The sequence below is a fragment of the Diprion similis genome, chromosome 4 (assembly GCF_021155765.1).
Source record: "Diprion similis isolate iyDipSimi1 chromosome 4, iyDipSimi1.1, whole genome shotgun sequence".
NCBI lineage: Eukaryota > Metazoa > Arthropoda > Insecta > Hymenoptera > Diprionidae > Diprion > Diprion similis.
The window spans coordinates 16088675-16106923 of NC_060108.1; the positions used below are offsets into that span (position 1 = coordinate 16088675).

The 18249-nt window shown below is 43.4% G+C and overlaps 1 protein-coding gene across 2 annotated transcripts in view; it reads right to left on the bottom strand.

The window, feature by feature from the left end:
* Positions 1-11853, bottom strand: part of LOC124405228 (LIM/homeobox protein Lhx9-like) — a 108026-nt gene extending 96173 nt beyond the window's left edge. For both annotated transcript variants that reach the window (XM_046879945.1, XM_046879943.1), the window contains exon 1: positions 11768-11853. The gene's annotated coding sequence lies outside the window, so the exon portion shown is untranslated. The remainder of the gene's footprint in view (positions 1-11767) is intronic.
* Between the last annotated feature and the right edge of the window lie 6396 nt (positions 11854-18249).

Genomic DNA, 18249 nt, shown 5'->3' on the forward strand with positions numbered 1-18249 from the left:
CTTCTCTCCGTGCGCTGCACGCACACGCGTTCACCTCCGAATCTAATCCGACCTCATCGTCGCTGTTATGTGTATACCTAGGCCGATGTGGAGCTCGATGATTTATTGCGCGTTCTTTTATCGCTAACCCAGATGCTCGGCTCTCTTCCGATTATTATAGTCTCGTTGGAATTTTTAACGCCGAGAAACGGTAAGTCAGTCGCCCTGCATGGTGATCGTGGATTTCCTTATACTCGGCTTGATCATCTTGCCCGGTATTGAGGTCGGCTGATGATGCACCTTGCAAGTTTAGGATTCAGACTTTATCACATATTGCTCTGGAGGTAATCAGACCTGATAATCTGCTACCGCTACTCAAGACCAATCACTTTGGTTTTCTTTCATCGGTAATATTCAGCCAACTTTCGTGCAAATGATTCGTTGATCATGAAATTCTCTCAACGACTTTTTACTCACGCAGAGGTAAAACCTGCGAAGATGAATGTGTATGCGGTGCCAATTTTAGTCGAATGTGCATGAACCCACTTATTTAGGAATCAACTTTACAAGAAGAAGAGGTAAGTACACTAAACACGCGCTGATGAGGCAACGTAGAACAAATGCTAACGTCGGGGTCGTTTCGACAACATTCGAATTACTTCGAAAATAAAGTTTCAAAGTAACACTCTAAGGAAATTGCTGTGTGAAATTTTTTTGGACTATAACTCGGTGTCAGTCCAACACTGCCTGATCTTGAATTTCCGAATTAACCACAAAAATTGTGCTTTTGTAGCCCATATCGATCAATTTTGTTCAATTTTGACACCGCCATGACTACCAGTGTGATCAGTGGGAACAAAAAAATTATTAAATAAATAAATAAAAACAAAGACCCTCGAGGTTTGAGTTACCACAATGAAACACAATCGGATTGAGATAGCTGACTCCTAAGAAGAAGGATAGCTTGCGCGAAATCGGCCAGCTCCTCATCAGACGTGACAAATTTCGCGCGGTTGCCGTAAAAAGAGTAAATCTGATCCACCGAATGGACCACCTGCAGGAAGAAGCAGCCGGTCGGTATCGAGTGTCTTTCGTAGCGAGAGCGAGGATCGTCTAGGATGGTAAAGATCAGCTCAAAGCTCAATTAAGCCGACATTAGGGTTTTTTTCATCGACTTATACACTTAACGGCCCTCGATGCATGTGTGCAGACGTACGGCATGCAAGCCTACGCTCGTGTAGAAGCGGTTCGTACTTGTTGCATACCATGTGTGCGAGTGTCCGGGGCGTTCGGGCTATTATTTATCGTCTGACTTATCCTCCCGGCTCATTTACCACAAAAGGAGAACCGCGTCAGGTCCCAAGCTTTCGGAGTGCTGCGAGAGACGACGCTAAGACGATCACCGATTGGCCACCTCCTCGCCAAGACGCCTCGTGATTCGCCGAGGCTTGTGAGGATGTATATTAGCTTTGTGATATCCTCCGCAAGCGACAGATGGAATATCTTATTAGTCGGACAATGGGCAATCAACGACCCTCGATCCTCTTCGTTCGTCTCTTTTCTCTCTTTACCCAACCTTCCATTCGACTACGGAATTATTAATAATAATTATACATGTATCCACGGATGAGCTTGAAATTATGAATCGCGAGTTAAACGTCTGTGAACGAAGACATTCTTGAAAAGTTTAGAGGAATTTAAAAACTCGACTGCCCAAGGGGGGAAGGAGAAGTCGTGGCGGAAGTCGTGGCGGGACTGCATAAGACCCTCCGGAAATCACGGTTTAATTTCATTAACACAATTACACTGAAGGCTGGACCGTTTAGAACGAATTCGTAACGTCGTTATACTTTCTCGTGATCATAATCGACTATTAAGCTGCAACGAAGAAATATTTACTTTCACATTTGAGTATGGGTTAGAAAATTTGATAATATAGGTTCGACTATCATTAATTCGAACTAAATTAAATAACCTATGAAAAAAAATCTTAGCTTTTTTCAGGCATAACTGCGGAACTGTTTAAAAAAATTAATATCTTCTCACGTCCAATTTTCGACTTCTTTACACATTTCTGATACGATCAAGAGACAAGTGTTTAAGACTTTTTATATCTTTTGTCTCGCACGCATAATTTTACTGTAATTAAATTAATCATAAGAACAACACATCCGTCAAGAGGGCTTTCAGCCTACATACCACGACGTTCTACGGGGTATATTTTCATTTCCTTCTCATCGCCGAGGTATAATCTTGACCTGGATAACCAGAAGCTCCCCCCTTAAGCACGTTGAGGATTTAAAACCCTGATACCACGAAGCATCCGAGGAGAAGAAGAAGGAGGAGGAGGAGGAGAAATTGTTGGAGGTCAAAGGGCGCGGGATCCTTGCTGAGAGTGCTAATTCGCCCCCGCTGTGTAAAACGGTAAGTAGATTAAGGGAGGAGGGATGGAAGCAGGAAGAATTCAGAGCATTTTACGCTTCCCTCCTCCTTCTTCTTCTTCCTCTTCTTCGTCTCCTTCTTCTTTTTGTTCCTCCGTCTCTCCTTCTCTGAATATAATAAAAATATCAGCCGAAGAATTAGCCATGTGAGGAGTGATTTATTAATTCGATTAAGCCTTATAAGCCATACGAAGAGCTTTTAATCTCGGACCACGAGACTAAGAAAACTTTCCGCTTTATGTATCGCTCCTTGTCACGCGAAGGCGCAGCTCTCAGCCCGCGGCCTAACGTAGCTGACTTGAACGCTTCAGCTATTTCATTTCCCTTTTTTCATATCCAGGCAACTATGATAAACGAAAAAAGTGTTAGAAAAAAAAACCACGAATTAAACAGTGAAATAAGAGTAATTAAATCGAGGGTGGACGCGAGTGGAATTTCGGGTTGTTTAAATAAATCCCCGCCAGTATAAGCTTTATTAATTGGATAGCTTTAGCTGGCGGGTTACCGAATGCGGGATAATTTTTAATAAGAAGCCAAGGAATCCTGCATAATAATACGGCGGCGTATACGTGTAATCATCGCAATTAGAATGAGTCATAGTCAGCAGCATCGAGCTAACGAAATGGGAGTAAAATCATAAATGGTTAAAGCCACGTCCCCCTTTTTCCTCCGTTTTCTTCTTTATTTTTCGAATCGTTTTTATTAGTAGTACTTACTTCCCAACTCTCGTAGATCGCTCGGCGGCTTTCCCCGGCATCGTGCAGCACGTTGGAACTGGGTATAAAGCGTTGTTCGAATTAAGAATGAGAATGTTGCACTCTTGTATGTCGTCCCAATTAAATGAAAGCTCGCCCTCTCGGAGCCCGGGACCACGTAGCAGTGTCGTTAAACTACTAATTAAAGATTTCTCTTCTCTCTCTTATTTCATCATCCTTTATCCCCCTCTCTTTCGCCCCGTTTCCTGCCTTTGGATACTATCGGGGGGAATGACCGGACGATAAAACTACAACGAAATCATCTTTATACCCGGTCCAAGATTGATTGTCCGCCGACCTGGTCACCGATACAGCATCTTATAACATGGATTCGAATTCGATTTCCAAAGTTGAACAATATATTTTCCTACCGATAACTCACCCTTTGCAAAAGAAACTGATCACGCGCATTAATAAGATCATCCGACGAACGCGGCATCGAGCCGTAACTGAAGAAAGAAGAATAAGAATAAGAATAAGAATAAGAATAAGAAGCAGAGGGATGAAGGGAAGAAGAAAGAGAAGACGGAGATTGCGCTTTATCGAATTAAGTCAATTAGTGCGACCTGCACGGCGAGGCCATGTCCTGCCACTTAACCGGCTATCGCCGCGGACACTCGAAAGCTTTCCAGTAACGAAAGATAACTTCTTCTATAATGCATACAGGTAGGTATACCTACGCTCCTACGTATACAAGACGCGTCTGAATGGACCCCCTCCATCGTTGCGGAGATCTTCCACAGCGAAATTCAGCTTAGACCCAATGAAGACACGCGAGTGTGTTTATCGCAATAGACAACGTGCCTTGAATGGTGAAAAAAGAGAGACGGAGATGGCCGCTCCGACGTATATCTCAGTGTTAAAAATCATTCTGCAGTTTCATTAACGAAAGAGAACCTTCATTCATAAGATATCTGGGCCAAGCAAAGGCCGCAGGTCTGTTGACGAAGAGGAGAAGAGAGCCGAGAGAGAGAGAGAGCGAGAGAGAGAGGGAGAGAGAAGCCTCGGGAAAGGGCCGGATGGTAGGACGCGTCGGAATCGCTATCAATTGCGGACTCTAACGCTAATTGATAAATCGTGTTAAGTTAATGAATGAGGCGGGCCCACCGCGTCGAGGGGATGAGAGAGAAGAGTAGAAGAACGAAGGAGGGGTGGGAGGAGGGAGAGGGGAAGAAATGAGAAGCCGGGTACCCCCTCCCCCCCCCCCCCATGTCCCCCGACCGCACTGCTGAGATTGAGAGTCAAAAATCAAATTCTAACTTACGTTTTCTTCGGTGTGTCGTAGCGGTGTGATAGTAGATTTGTGACGACTTGTAGCATAGTAGGTACAGTAGTGCAATAGTACCATAGAGTTTCTACGGAATTGCGCAGATGTAACGAAAAACGATTTGAAAGACTAAGTACCTGTTTGAATATCCGGGGTACCAGCACGTGGTTAAGATTGATTGAAATTTTTTTTTTTTCTAATCCGATCCACCAATTGAAACCAGATACATTCGAAAACATTGCGCTGCTAATCTTGGTGAATGAACCACAGTATTGCACCCCCTCCTTGAGAGGGTCTAGTTCCACGAGTGAAACGGTACCGAGAGGATATTCGCAAGACGGTTAATTCGCGGTCCCGAGGAGGGTGGAAATGGGGCAAGTCGCGAGTCGGGGAACGAGCGGAAGGAAGAGCGAAGTAGAGGAGGTGAAAGGGAGGAAAAGAGGAAGAGAGGAAGAGAGGAAGAGAGGAAGAGAGGAAGAGCGGAAGAGAGGAAGAGAGGAAGAGAGGGGAGGAGAAGGGCGAAGCTATAAATCAGACGCTGAGTTATGGGGTAAGAGCGACGGGTTCTCCCTCGCCGAGTAATTTACCCTGACAAATGACGTACGAGCTTAATCGGTAGTTACGAGGACCTCTACCTGCCCCCGACGAGCCGTCCCCAGTCACCGCGCGATGACCAAAATCAGTGGAAAAAGGGCCGAGGGTCTGTGGATTAGCCGAATGCGGAAGTTACCGGGATAAATTAATACCGACGTAATACGCGATACGATGGTATTTTTATCATGCAGGGTGTATAATTTTTCGGTGCATTTTTCTGAACAGACTTTGCCAAAAATTTACTTGCAGGATGCCAGATCGAGTGACTGAGTGCATGCACGACGCGAAGACGGAATCTTTACAGTTTTTATTTTCTCCTCAACGGTGTCTCAGGGGACCAGGAAAATCCCCGTTGGAAAATCATGAGGCAGTAGCAGGAAGCCGCCGAACTCCATGGCTTCAGAGCCCGGCTTTGACCGACGAAACGAGTGTTTAAAATGTCACGCCGGACACGACGAGGCTTTGGAAAGTCCCGAATCTAAAATACGTGCCGGCTTAGTGAATTTTGCATTGGAAAGAAAAAGTAAAAAAAAAAAAAACACACACACACACAAAACTCGCGTAAGCGCAAAACGATGACGCGGGTGAAAGCAGAAGTTTTTCACAGACGGAAGTTAAAGCTCCGTTTTGATGTATGAAAAACGAGTATATATGTATGTAAAATCGAGAAGACCTTACCGCAAGCTACACATGTTTGTTCCGAAGGATATTCGCTGGTGTATGGGCAATGGGTAGACAGATATATGTATAATGTGTAAGGAGGGAGGCGGGTGAGCAAATGCAGGGGCAGCGGCTTAAACTGCAGCTATTTATAACGTTGAATACGAAATGAAACGATCCTCTCCAGTTCCAGCTGCCGGTTCAATTACGAAATTCTTTGCCGAGGCGTAAATTACGTTTAATATCTATGCCAGGGCGGAGGAACGCCGGAGCCTCGGCTTAATCTGTAGCAGTTTAGAAACAATTCACAGTGGTCAGCCCGGTTAGTGTCAAACGTACGTAACGCGCCACCCCGTTCTGGACCATCCCGGTAAAAGATGGCATCGTACAAAGGTCTCGTTTCGTTTCACATTCTACATACATACGTAGGCACGTACGTAGCTCCATACACCAGGCTTGAACAACACGTTTCGCATTTGTATGTGTTTCACTCTCGTGTGGGTACGGTAGGCACTGCAAGAGGGTGATTCCTCCTCCGTTTCGCTTCCCCTAGACTCCGGAACAATGCTCTTTAATTTAGAGGCCCGCTGGACAGTAATTAAAATAACCTACCCTGTAACACATACTCCGTCAAGGGGTGCCCAACCCCGAACCCGCACAGGCAAATCCCGTCCCGAAAACATTTCTTCCAGCCCCCTTAAGCTCCCTCTGACCGTTCTCCCTTCTCCACGCGAGCCGAGCCGTTCGATCCATCGGGGGTGTGTGTGTTATTGCTCGGCGAAACACTACATGGCATGCAGGGTTGGAAGGAAATAACGGGGGAAAAAAAGAGACGCGGTATGAAAAATTCCACCAAACACTCGGCGAATCGAGCTGTGCGCAAACTGTTAAATCCAGTCAACCCTTCGCGGTCGTTCCTCTCGGAATATACCTACGAGGTTGGATATAAATTTTACTTTCGATTTGTAAAGAATCTTACCGGTATTATACACACAAATTTACGCACGAAAAGAGTGAAGAACCGTCTGCGGGTTTTTCATCCGATCTCGCTCATTTTCGGCTCAATCTTCTTTATTATTATTATTGTTGTTGTTGTTATTATTATTATTTCTAGTTCTTTATCGTAATAAGTAGAACACACGCGAGGCGACAGCTGGACTCGCGCCGCAGGGCCCAATTATCATATTCCATTAGGCCTACGGGGAGGCGAATGGTGGGAGGTGGTTGTGAAGGGGGCGGGGAGGGGTTGTCGGCCCGCGGGGTCTAATGGAATTAACAAATCCCATAAAGTTTTAATCTATCTACCGGAAGTAACACCATCTGTCGACCGGAATCCCTCCCCATATAGCGGTGGTGAGCCGATGCACCTGCTTGCCGCTCGTAGAGTGCACACAGTCGACCCTTCAACGAGTGAACCTTTACGTTTACGTTATTACGGAAGCAGTCGAAAAAAAAAACACGTCACGTTCGGGAGGGGAAAGTCTCTACCTTTTTACTTTACGATTAGTCTGATTAGAAATAAAGGTAAGTGCAGTGGCGAATATTCCAAGCGTCTTAGATTGGAATAGAATCATTTCTAATACTACGGCACATTCCCCTCATAGCTGCGTATTCAGAAGTATGTATTTCCTAGTGAAAACTAGGCAGCTATGTGCCAACAATATTACTTGCAGTCGAGTACCAAAAGTTTTGGCATTTTTGAATTGGTAAACCTTTTTCCATTCCTGTAAGTCGCGGTTCAATTTCACCCTCAAGCAGCACATTCGTGTCTGTCCTACGAAATTCTCTCCTATACTTCTTATGGCTCGGCTCGCTTCACACGAAAACCGCTCCTGGAACCCCACAGACGACAAATATATAAGGTATTCCAATTTCTCGCCCAATCAGTTTATTTATGTATTTACGTATGTACACCTCGTTGAAGTGTGAATATAATCGATCCGACTGAACGGAAAATCCGTTTCTATCAAATGGACATAGAACTCGCTGATCACTTTCAAACTGATATTAAATATACATGGTAATCGAATATTTCTACACGTTCCAACGTTTTTTAGAATCGGTTAAAAATTTTGGCACAAATCAAGAGAAATAGCTGGAAGACTGACGAAGTTTCTGATCGAAAAAAATTAAACACGATGATTTTCGTCATGACACCTAATTAGTACCCAAAGGTTAGCCAAACACCCGTCTTCATTAATTTCTGAATTATGTAATTATAGCTTCGGTACTTCTCCTATTTGCACACTGTATTTTCCATCAATCGATAGAAAATTTGATGAAAAATTAAACGAACGCGAACTCCAATGTTATTGATAAATCTGAACTTACGCAAAAGGAAAAAACTACGAGATATGATATCACAGTTGTCTGCCTCTGAGGTTTGTCGTGTGTGGTTATGCACACATGTACATTGTGCATTATATACCGAGCAGACGTGTGTGTACATACGTACGTACATACCCGACGCGGCATTATTTGATTAAATTCAAAAAGTTTCTCCTCAAAGACAGGATAGTTCCGTAGTAGGAAATCCCACTCAACCCCGAGCCCTCGAACTCGGGGAATCCCCAATCCCTCGCGTCGTAACTGACTGACCCCCAGAGATTATTATTTTTTCATCATCTCGCGAGCCAGAGGCTGGTGGAGGCTGAGAAGGGGGCAGGCAGGGGGCATGGGGGTTGGTAGGGGGGATATTTCAGACGGATGGACCATCCTGATAAATTGCATCTTTCTGACCAGCAGCCGAGTCTCTCCTTTCCTCTCCTCTCTTCTCCTCTCCACTCCTCTCCACTCCTCTCCATTTCGCTGGTTTCGCTTCCCCAGTAGCTCTTATAACCCCCGGAAATATATACGGGACGGCAAATTGAAAACTAGCGATCGAAACCGCTTGAATAAAATATTCTTCAAATTTATTGTAACACCCTGCCCTGGCGTATCTATATGTGTAGGCAGTTGGTGAACATCCCGTACCTACATATAGAATATAATATATATATGCTGCCGAACCGAAAGGTTGTTAACCGCTGCGATCGTTGTACCTATAAACCTGTGCAAAGCGAAAATGAAATGTTCCAACGACGGTATTGCACAAGTTTTGTTAAACTTTTTACAACATTTCGTAGACTTGTCAACGCCAGAGGCTGCTGACTTAAGCAAATACTCGATTACCGAATATCAGTGTTGCGAATGAAGTGAGACATTGAGAGGAAGAAGTCGATTGTGAAGAACGAAATTTGAAAAATTATTAAACAATACTTGCCGCGACTGCAGTCAAGATTTGAAATGTATAAAGCGTAGGAAATAGAACTCAGACAAGGACGCAATACCTAAATATACGTGACTCGCGGCTCGGAGGTTAAGTAAGGATATATTATATCATTCCATCCACAATTCCATCAATCTCTTTGATTAAAAGTCTATCTTCAACTATTTCTATCAAGTTTTTGTTTAATCCGGGTTTGAAATTGAGAAGTCATTCGTTCGATGTGATTTTTTGTTCAATCAACCCGAGCCGCGATGGTTGGAGAGTTGAAATTGTTCGTGACAAAGCGTGTAGATGGGATAGATGTGAACTTGAAACGTGACTTTCTCGACAAATAAAGACATGTACGGATCGGGTATATAATACGCGGTACTCTAGCTTGGCTAATTCGTACAGTTTGTTTTCGATTAATTCCTCTTCTCGTGACAATGAGAGAAAAAGAAGGAAAGAAGAAAAAGATGCCAAAAAATAGAAGAAAATAGAAACGTTTTCTCATTTCAACCACGCACGCACACAGAGAGAGAGGAAAATGTGCGGCGATCTCCCGGGTGGGTATGTCTGATTGTGAGAGCCACTGTCTAGCCCGGTGTAATATTCTCGCATCGAGGTAAAAACGTTCGAAATGAATTAACTTTTTGTCGACTATGAAGGCGGGAAGCGGCGCGGCGACGGGGTCAGCCTCTGGCACTAAGAAACCGTTTTATCCCCCATTGTCGTTCCTCTTATACTCCGTCGAGTGACTCGAATCCACGCAAGATCCACGCGGTCAAGATCTCCCGGAATTATCCCCCGGATAAATTTCACCGGCAGGTATAAAATAAAATTGGTATATAGATATCGGTCCGCCATTGCCAACCGTTCGTGTAAGATTTGTCACAGTTATTCGCGCCAAGCCGCGGTAAGAAGCGGAAATTTTTTTCTACGAACAATCTAATTTGCAAAGAAACAGAAAACCGGAATTGGTACACGAAATACGTTAGGCTTGATCCGCGTAAAATCAGGCAGGTTTCTACGGAGAAAATTTTGGACACTTTTTTTTTACTACAGATTATTGGCGGATCTTATGAAAACTTTGTAAAGTCTTATGAAACACCGGACAAATTTTGATTCAAAGATGATTTATTTGCGTCATTTTATTCCATACATTTGCAGCTGATATTATATTGAAAATGTCGAAAACGCGAAATTTCTAGGAAAGAAAGATGAAATTTTTTTACGTAAAAATCCTGATTCACAGTTCTCTTTAAATGTGTCAAAGAGTAAGATATTACATTCCAGGATGATTCCCAGGAATATTGCTGCGTAGATCCAACCGCGAAATTTCTACTCAACGAGGAAAATCATTTTCTCGCGGTATCGGAAACAAGAAACAAGATCCAGCGAGCGTGCATCCGTCCTGCTGCATAGAAAATAGGACAAGGAATATCCGAATCACCCGATTCGTATCCTAGAGTACCAACACAACACGAGCACTGTTGTAATGCCAGCAGAAACGGTGAAGTTCGCTCGTCTGCACGGTACTGTAATTTATATTTAAATAAGATCGAATTGAAACCGCAAGGTAAATATACCGGCAGCGATTCACCACGGTTCGTTGATACATGCAGACGCAATTCGTACGAGCACCAACACCTCGGCAGAATATTGCAAGGACGCATCGTCCTGCAGAGTATCGGATGAATCGTTGTATTTACGCACATACATACATACATATTACGACGCGGTTAAATCCTGGACAATCCTGGCGGATGCTCGACGCTTAACTTTTACCCTGGTACGAATTTTGATTGGTTTGTGGTCGAACTGGTCGCCGCTGTCGTCTGGGGCTCAGCGTTACACATACGTAGATATATGTATGTAAACACACGAGTGTAAACGCGCTCAGAGATCTCATCACAGGTGATTACCCGCAGATCATTACTCGCAGAGGAGGGAAGAGGCGAGGTAAGGAGAGAAAAAAGGGACCTCGCCAGCTGCTGAGGTGCGAATAAAATCCTTATACCTATATATCGGAGAAAAATAAAGGTACCAAGGCAAAAAAGTGCAGGTTGAAACAAAAGTTACAAAAGCACACCTGTTCCGGCCTACGGATGTCTCCGAGATGTGCTCAACTGCACTTCGGCTGCAGTATACAGAGATATTGCACGGACATTTAACTGATATACTAGAGTAGCCGGGAGAAATCGAGTCTATATGTATACATAATATATATGTAAAGAAGAGAGATTAATTAAATAAGAAAGTTATAGAGTCTCTTGAATGAGTATCGTGAGAATGGCACAATTCTTATAATTCATAGCTGTCAGCCAATCAACGGATTGTGAAATTTTTCACGCGAGCCGATAAATTATTCTACTTGCAACGGTAGGTTTATATATATATATATAATACATAATAATGAGAGTTTTCCTCAATTAACGATTATAATTCATTCAAATAGCCACCGTGCGAAAGTTATTGACAATTACGAGAATGGTATCAACTAATCCAAGTGTCTGTCTGAGGTTTCGAATTATTCGCCAAACAACCTGCAGCCAACCGGAGCGGGAGGTAAAAGCTCAAGAAGTCTGACGAGAGAGTCGCCGACTCGCAACGAGCTCGGAGAAACTAATTAACTCCCCGGAGTTAATCAAGTGACGAGTTCTCAGAATACTTTGAGACTCGATATTATAATGCCTCTGGTCGTTGTTTCTCAGCTTGTCTCAAAATTGCGATTTCTTCTTCCTCGTATTCGTTGCTTTCGATTGCGAACATTTTTCAATATTATATAAATACCTAGATATAATATCAAAATTATTACACTCACCAAAGCCGTATCTCGTCGTTTACGTTCAGGAAGTAAGACCGAACGATCCTTGTTCACGTTTAGAAAAAAGCCTGGCCGGTATCCATCTGGAAGAAATAAAGGATATTCAAGGTCTCAATCTTGCCACTCCTTCGGGAATCATTAAAAACACATTTTTGACAGACGAGAGGCGAAAGCTGGCCTGGTTTAGGCATTTAACGATCTTCCTGCACCGACGAGGGACGGTATCCCTGATCCCTCGCACGTCGTTACACTACACTTGAAAGACATTTGGTACAGTTTTAAATCGACTAATGAACTTTGAGGGTAATATCACGGACAGACAGATGTCCAACAAGCTGGAGCGTGCCGCACGATAATAATTATCGTAATTAACCAATTAATTAATAGATTAACCATAACTTCTTGAAACACAAAATTAAAAGAATTTACCAGTTAAAAATTATATAATTATACAGAATGGATCGATTCTCTCTCGTTTCTTACAGCTGAAGGTACCTTTCAACGATCAACTAGTAAACGCATAATTAAAAGAATATAACCTGTGATACATTTCGGATGAATTGCAACGAGCGAGATATAAAAGTGTAAAAAGAGAGGGGACTAAAAATCAATAAAAAGAAGAAGTAAAAAGAAACACCTCGGCAATCGTCCATGGAAAATTTTTTCGACATACTAATGAGTAAATAAAGTGTCTAGAGTGAAAATTCATTAACAGTCTTGCTCGCGGCACCGTCAACAGCATCAGCAGCAGGAGCATGCTGTGCTGTGTACCAGGAATTGGCATAACTCCTTTCCGGGTAAAGAACGCAGGAAAAGGTAGGCTTGACAAAGGGCTGAAAATAAATACATAATTAAACCGCGGCACAACGCACACAGCTTCTTCGCTCGAGCGATACAGACACCAAAGGCAAGAGCCTGTCTGGACCGAGTTGCAAAGAAATTTACGTAAGTACGAATATGAGCTTGAAACGGACTCTTGTTCTCCTCGTCTTGCGGCAAGGATCGAGAGACTCTTATACCTGATGCACGTCTTGAAAGTAGAAGGTTCAAAATGGGGTTAATAATTAGGTACACAGTAACGGTAAAGTTGCAAGTCGTGTGCAAATCATGTGATCAATTGCTGGCTTAACTGGTCGAGCAGGATTTAACTAACCCGATAGTATCGAAGCAAGAAGACCTGGATGAAAGCAAGAGATCGTAACCTCATCTGCCTCCTCACGTGCGATCTCCGGAAGTGCGAAGTGCGAATTATCGCGGTTTATAATCGCAATGTTTTTTTTTTTTCTTTTTGTTTTTTTATTTGTCTTGTCTTCGATAACTTGGGTATCATTTGTCGAAGCAAACCCACCGTGGTTACCTTGAAATTGGTGAAGAAGGAAGCGCAATCTCGAGAAGGTATATCGTATACAGGTTAGTTATAAACGGAACGGATATATGAAGCTACGATCAATCAAAGCCGTACGCGAGGAAATAAAGAAGAAGCAAAGAAATATCAGCGGCGGTCAGACCGCGATTCGTATCCTGGTGATAACGACCGTTAGTAGGTATAACGTTCTAGAAAAGGTGAAAGAGAGCAGAAGATGGAAAATAGAAGATAGAAGAGAGAAGAGAGGGAACGAACACCATGAACGTCCTACATGCTGCAGGCACAGGGTATGTCACACAAATGCGACTCTGCATCCTCCGATTCCTGTATCCCCCAGGACCTCTTATAATGGCGTTCAGTTATTACGGGACGTACGAAACCCCGTCCACATCGACATAACTAACCACGCTCGCACACCGACAGCCAAACAGGATCAACATACATATATACGTATGTAGCTATACATATATGTATAAGAATGAATATTTTCGCTCATGCCCGTTCGCCGATTGCATCTTTTGGGAATCACTTTTCGAAGGTTCGTTTTTTTGTCACTGTTCAAAACGACGATTCAACAGATATCAGGGAATACTGGGCCTGTCTTCGCCTTCTAAAATACTGTTTAAAGGTTAACTTGACGAATCGTAGATCGTGAGAAGAATTTCTTCCAAAAGTTGAAGAATAGATTTCGTAGCCGATCATAGCTGTAAAAGTAAAAGGTAAGTTTATAGACCATTAAGATGTAAAATGGGCAATGCATAATGTAGATAACGGAAATTCCAGCAGCCGAACGCGTCACAGTAGTAATAACCCACGATTTGAAACTGTGGGTTTGAAAGATTAAGTTTGAATTTCGAACAACGTCAAAGATCGATCCGTACCCCCGTATTTGAAGGAATGTTCAAACTAGCTTCACAGCATTCGAAGCGACTGTTACACCGGAAAAAAATTATCCAACAAAGCTTTGCATCGTTCCTATCTCAAAATGAATACTTTGAAAAGTTCACGCGCCGTTGGACCAGAGACAATCAGATTTTAATGACGCAATTTATAAAAAAACATCAGAGAATTACATCGTCCGACGAATGTTCGCGTACCGAGCTCACATATTTCACGCTATCCACCCAGGTGTGTATATATATATATATATATATATATATACAAGTAATAGTATCCACGCGTTTAATTATTGTTCCTAGCTAGCTATCTAGCTGGCTGGCTAGGTACCCGGCAGTCTGGGCTTTGTATTAGCAGCGAGTGTACAGGAATAGGGACGAGGGGAGAAGAGGAAGGAAAGGGAAGGGAAGGGATGGAGCCGGGTAGATATACTAATTTCATTTCACGACTTCCTGCCATTCTTGCCGGTGAGCGACGTGTCCTGTCGTGACGTCATCACTCCGCAACAATATTCGCGCTCGCTTCTTCACGGATCCGCGAACCCGCTAACACCTATGTACCTTTGAAAACGCCTAAATTATGTACTAAATTGTTATTTTTCATCGCTCATCTCCGTCGCCCCTCCGGCCCCTCTATCTTCCTGCCGCGTATGTTGTACAGTTATATACCTACCTCGAGTTGATCCGTTATTTCTTGATTGTTTTGTCACGCTCAGGTAAGCACTTGAATAACAAAAATATACTTAAAACCTGCACCGCCGCAGGAACAAACAACGAGAACTGTAATTATAAATTTAATATAAATAGTAAAAGGAAGTCGTACGTTTAGAAATTTATCATCTATACGCCCGCCGGCTGCAGACTGGAGGGAATTGTTGATTTAATCAAAATGTTCCCTGAACCCAAAACATCTTACACATACTCACAAGATACGCTGCTTAACCACGAACTGATACACAGACACGGGCTTAACGCAGGATGTCTGACTCTGGGGTAAAGAACTCTTTTTATTACCACTCGATCTTTCTTCTCTTTTTCTCTTTTTACATACGCATATATGTATACCTACTTGTTTCACTACATCACCGCTGTTACACACGATGGAACACTAATGCGACAGTGCAATGCCGATCGTACTTCTGAATCGATAATAAACTTACACTTGGATAAGATTTGAAAAAAAGTCAGAACAGATTGGAATACACGGCTGCATATCAACAAACCGGAAGACCATTCATCCCCGTTTCGTAGTATCGTCTTGGTTAAACCGCAACACAGGGCCTTGGCTTTGGTGCAGGGGATGATCAATACTTGTGGAATTAATCTCTAGCCGAGAATATATCTACGAGCTGGTAATTATTGTTCGGCGTACATACATTCGTGTTTGTTTTTGCACGTGTGGAAGTGGATATGTATTAGGTATAGATGCAGAGCTGTGTAGTGTGCCTGTGACACGTGTGTGTATGCAACGAGGCATGTGTTGTGCAAGGGGCACGGCTATTATGCATACACGATGCAATCTCCTCAGCGGTGAGACGGTCCCTTCCTCCCACCCTCTCTCTCTCTCTCCCTCTCATCCTCTCTCGCTCTTTCGCTCTATCCGCGAGCGAGTAAGATTCGCAGTAATTGCCAGCTCGTAGGTAAGATGAAGAAGATGAAGCACAAAGTCCTAAAGGAAAAATTCGTCGGATATCTCGTTGAAAGTAAATATTTACTCCCCGCTAATTACCGGCGTTAACCATTCATTACCGTACTTCGTTAGCGGCCAATCATTTTCTCAATTACACCCTTTTTCACCTTTTCATAGGTACCCACGTATAATATTCTGCCGCTGTATGTAACCGAAGGGTTGAACAATCTTCAAACTAATTCCAAGCGCTGGAAATCAACAAAGATCGAATCGCACGTTTTTCACCCCATTTGAAACGCATGTAATTCTTTCCACGGTACACATGGTGTACAACGATACTTTTCGTAAAATCAATTTCCGCAGGGGTAGATAGCTACGGTATAACGCGTCTTATATGCATACCACCTTATACCGGGGTCGGAGTGAGCGGGCGTAGGACTGAGGGCTGAGGATTCGAGCGTCGGGTGATACAGTCTGTTTACAGCTTCTAATATTCCACCGGGCAATTCCAGCAATAAATTTCACCTCCTCGTAAAATCGCTATACACAAGGATTCCCTATCTCGCCTCGTCCAGAGTTCCCGCGTGGATCCTCCGCATCCGTTTTCTCTCTATTCCGCTTTTACAATCTCGATTCGTCTATTCTGCGCAGTCGCGTATTATATGTTGCAAAAAATTTTAGTACAGAACGCGTGACAGACAGCGTTCAAGGATAATCAATGAGCTGCGACGTGGCTTCGAATAAAGAATGTGGTAGGAAATTAAAGCGCAGGGAAAAAATGCGGGAGAAGAATGAATGAATGAATGAAAAGGGGCGGGAACTCTGGATAGGCAAGACGTAGGTGTAATAAAACGGTGTATAAAATAATTGGCTGTAAAGTTTGGAGCGCGTTGCATACGAGAGAGAGAGACGCCTCCTGCAGTTCCACGTGTGCATGGCTCGAGTAACACTCTCTCTCTCTCCCTCTCTCTCTCTCGTCCGCGTGTATGCATAGGTATAATATAGATGCCGTCGTTGTTGTATGCGCCGAAGTTCCGATAGCTTTGCCCTCACCCCTTTTCCCACCTTCTCGTAAGCCGCGACCTGGCCGACGCCATCCTGAGGGAAACGAATCTTAAGGGTCCAGTACGTTCATGTAAATGCACGAGCATGCGTGCTTCTATATATGTATAATGGATTGACGATGGCGATAAATAATCACCACATATATTTTATTGTGTGACAATTTTTATGGTCATTGTCATTATAAATTTGGCGGGAAATTTATGCCTCTTGCACGCATAACGTGGCTATATAGGTATATACGTAGTGTGTGTATATCTCTACATATACACTATATACACATGGAGTACATAGCTATATTATAAGGTGTATACTGCAGGCTGCAAGGGTTTCTATCAGCCTTGGTGAACGAGAGAGATATTTGAGCTTTAAACTCTCTAACGACCCGAAGATACTAAAAATGACGACGTGTTGCTATCTAAATCATTCCTCTTAACGACTAATCGGTTCGATTCGATTTTTGAGGGTCACTCCTCGTCGTTGTTCTCTTTTTTCCTTGTTTCTTCTTCCTTTCCGTCTTCTGGTGAAACTTTTTTCATCCAGTCCTCCCCCGGCGATTCTAGATCGTCTACGCCTGACCAATAAATAGTTCACACTTTCAGCTGAATGTATTTGAGAACGAGCGATTATCCAGCATCTCTATAAATAGTTCAACAGCCCGGAGTAGGATTTATGCTTTTCTCGTGTACTTCGAACTTTCGCTTTCGTCTTATTATTGTTTCATTTTTTTTTATTTATTTATTTTTTTATTTTTGTTGTTTTTCTTTACTTTTCTTTCTTCTTTTTAGTTATGTTGTTGTTTCTTTTTCCGAAATAGGCACCTGAACGCCCCCGCATCTCCACGTGGCCATCGGGTAGCAGATCCTAGACCGAGACGGCTAACGGGAACATTAACTGACTAGAAAATTTATATTCGCCCTACTAAAAACTAAATATACACCATTATACACACGGACGGCCCCCTCGCGAAGCGACGCAGCAGCAGCACCAGCAGCAGCAGCATCCTCGGCAGACTCTGTTGGTTGCTGCATGTAATGTTAGATCTAGCGCCGGAATTACTGCCGTGCCAGTTCAGGCTGTTTGTTATATATTTATAACGCGCGGAGAGAGCAAGAGAGAGAGAGAGATGGAAAGTGTGTGTCGCCGAGTTCTATCAGCTCCCATAACATCATCATCGGCTGTTTTACTCCCGATTCACCCACGAATTATTTTCACCAGCATTGTAAGAAATCGGCTAATACGACGAAGCGCGGGTTAGATCGAGAAGAAAAAAAAAAAAAAAAAAAAAAAAAAATCATCGCAAGTCCCGACTGCGCCTTAACTCCTGCCCCGAGAACGAGGGTCCGCGTAAATCAAGCAAAGACCAAGGTCAAGCTACAGGCCGAAGGGAACCGCGAGGACGAAGAGCCGCTAAATGATCTCATTAGCGCATTCCTGTTGCGGCAGTCGCTTCGCGTCGACTTCCACCGTAGCCGTAGTGTATCAACGAAACCCAACGAAACCCCGGCCGAGCCTCCGACACAGG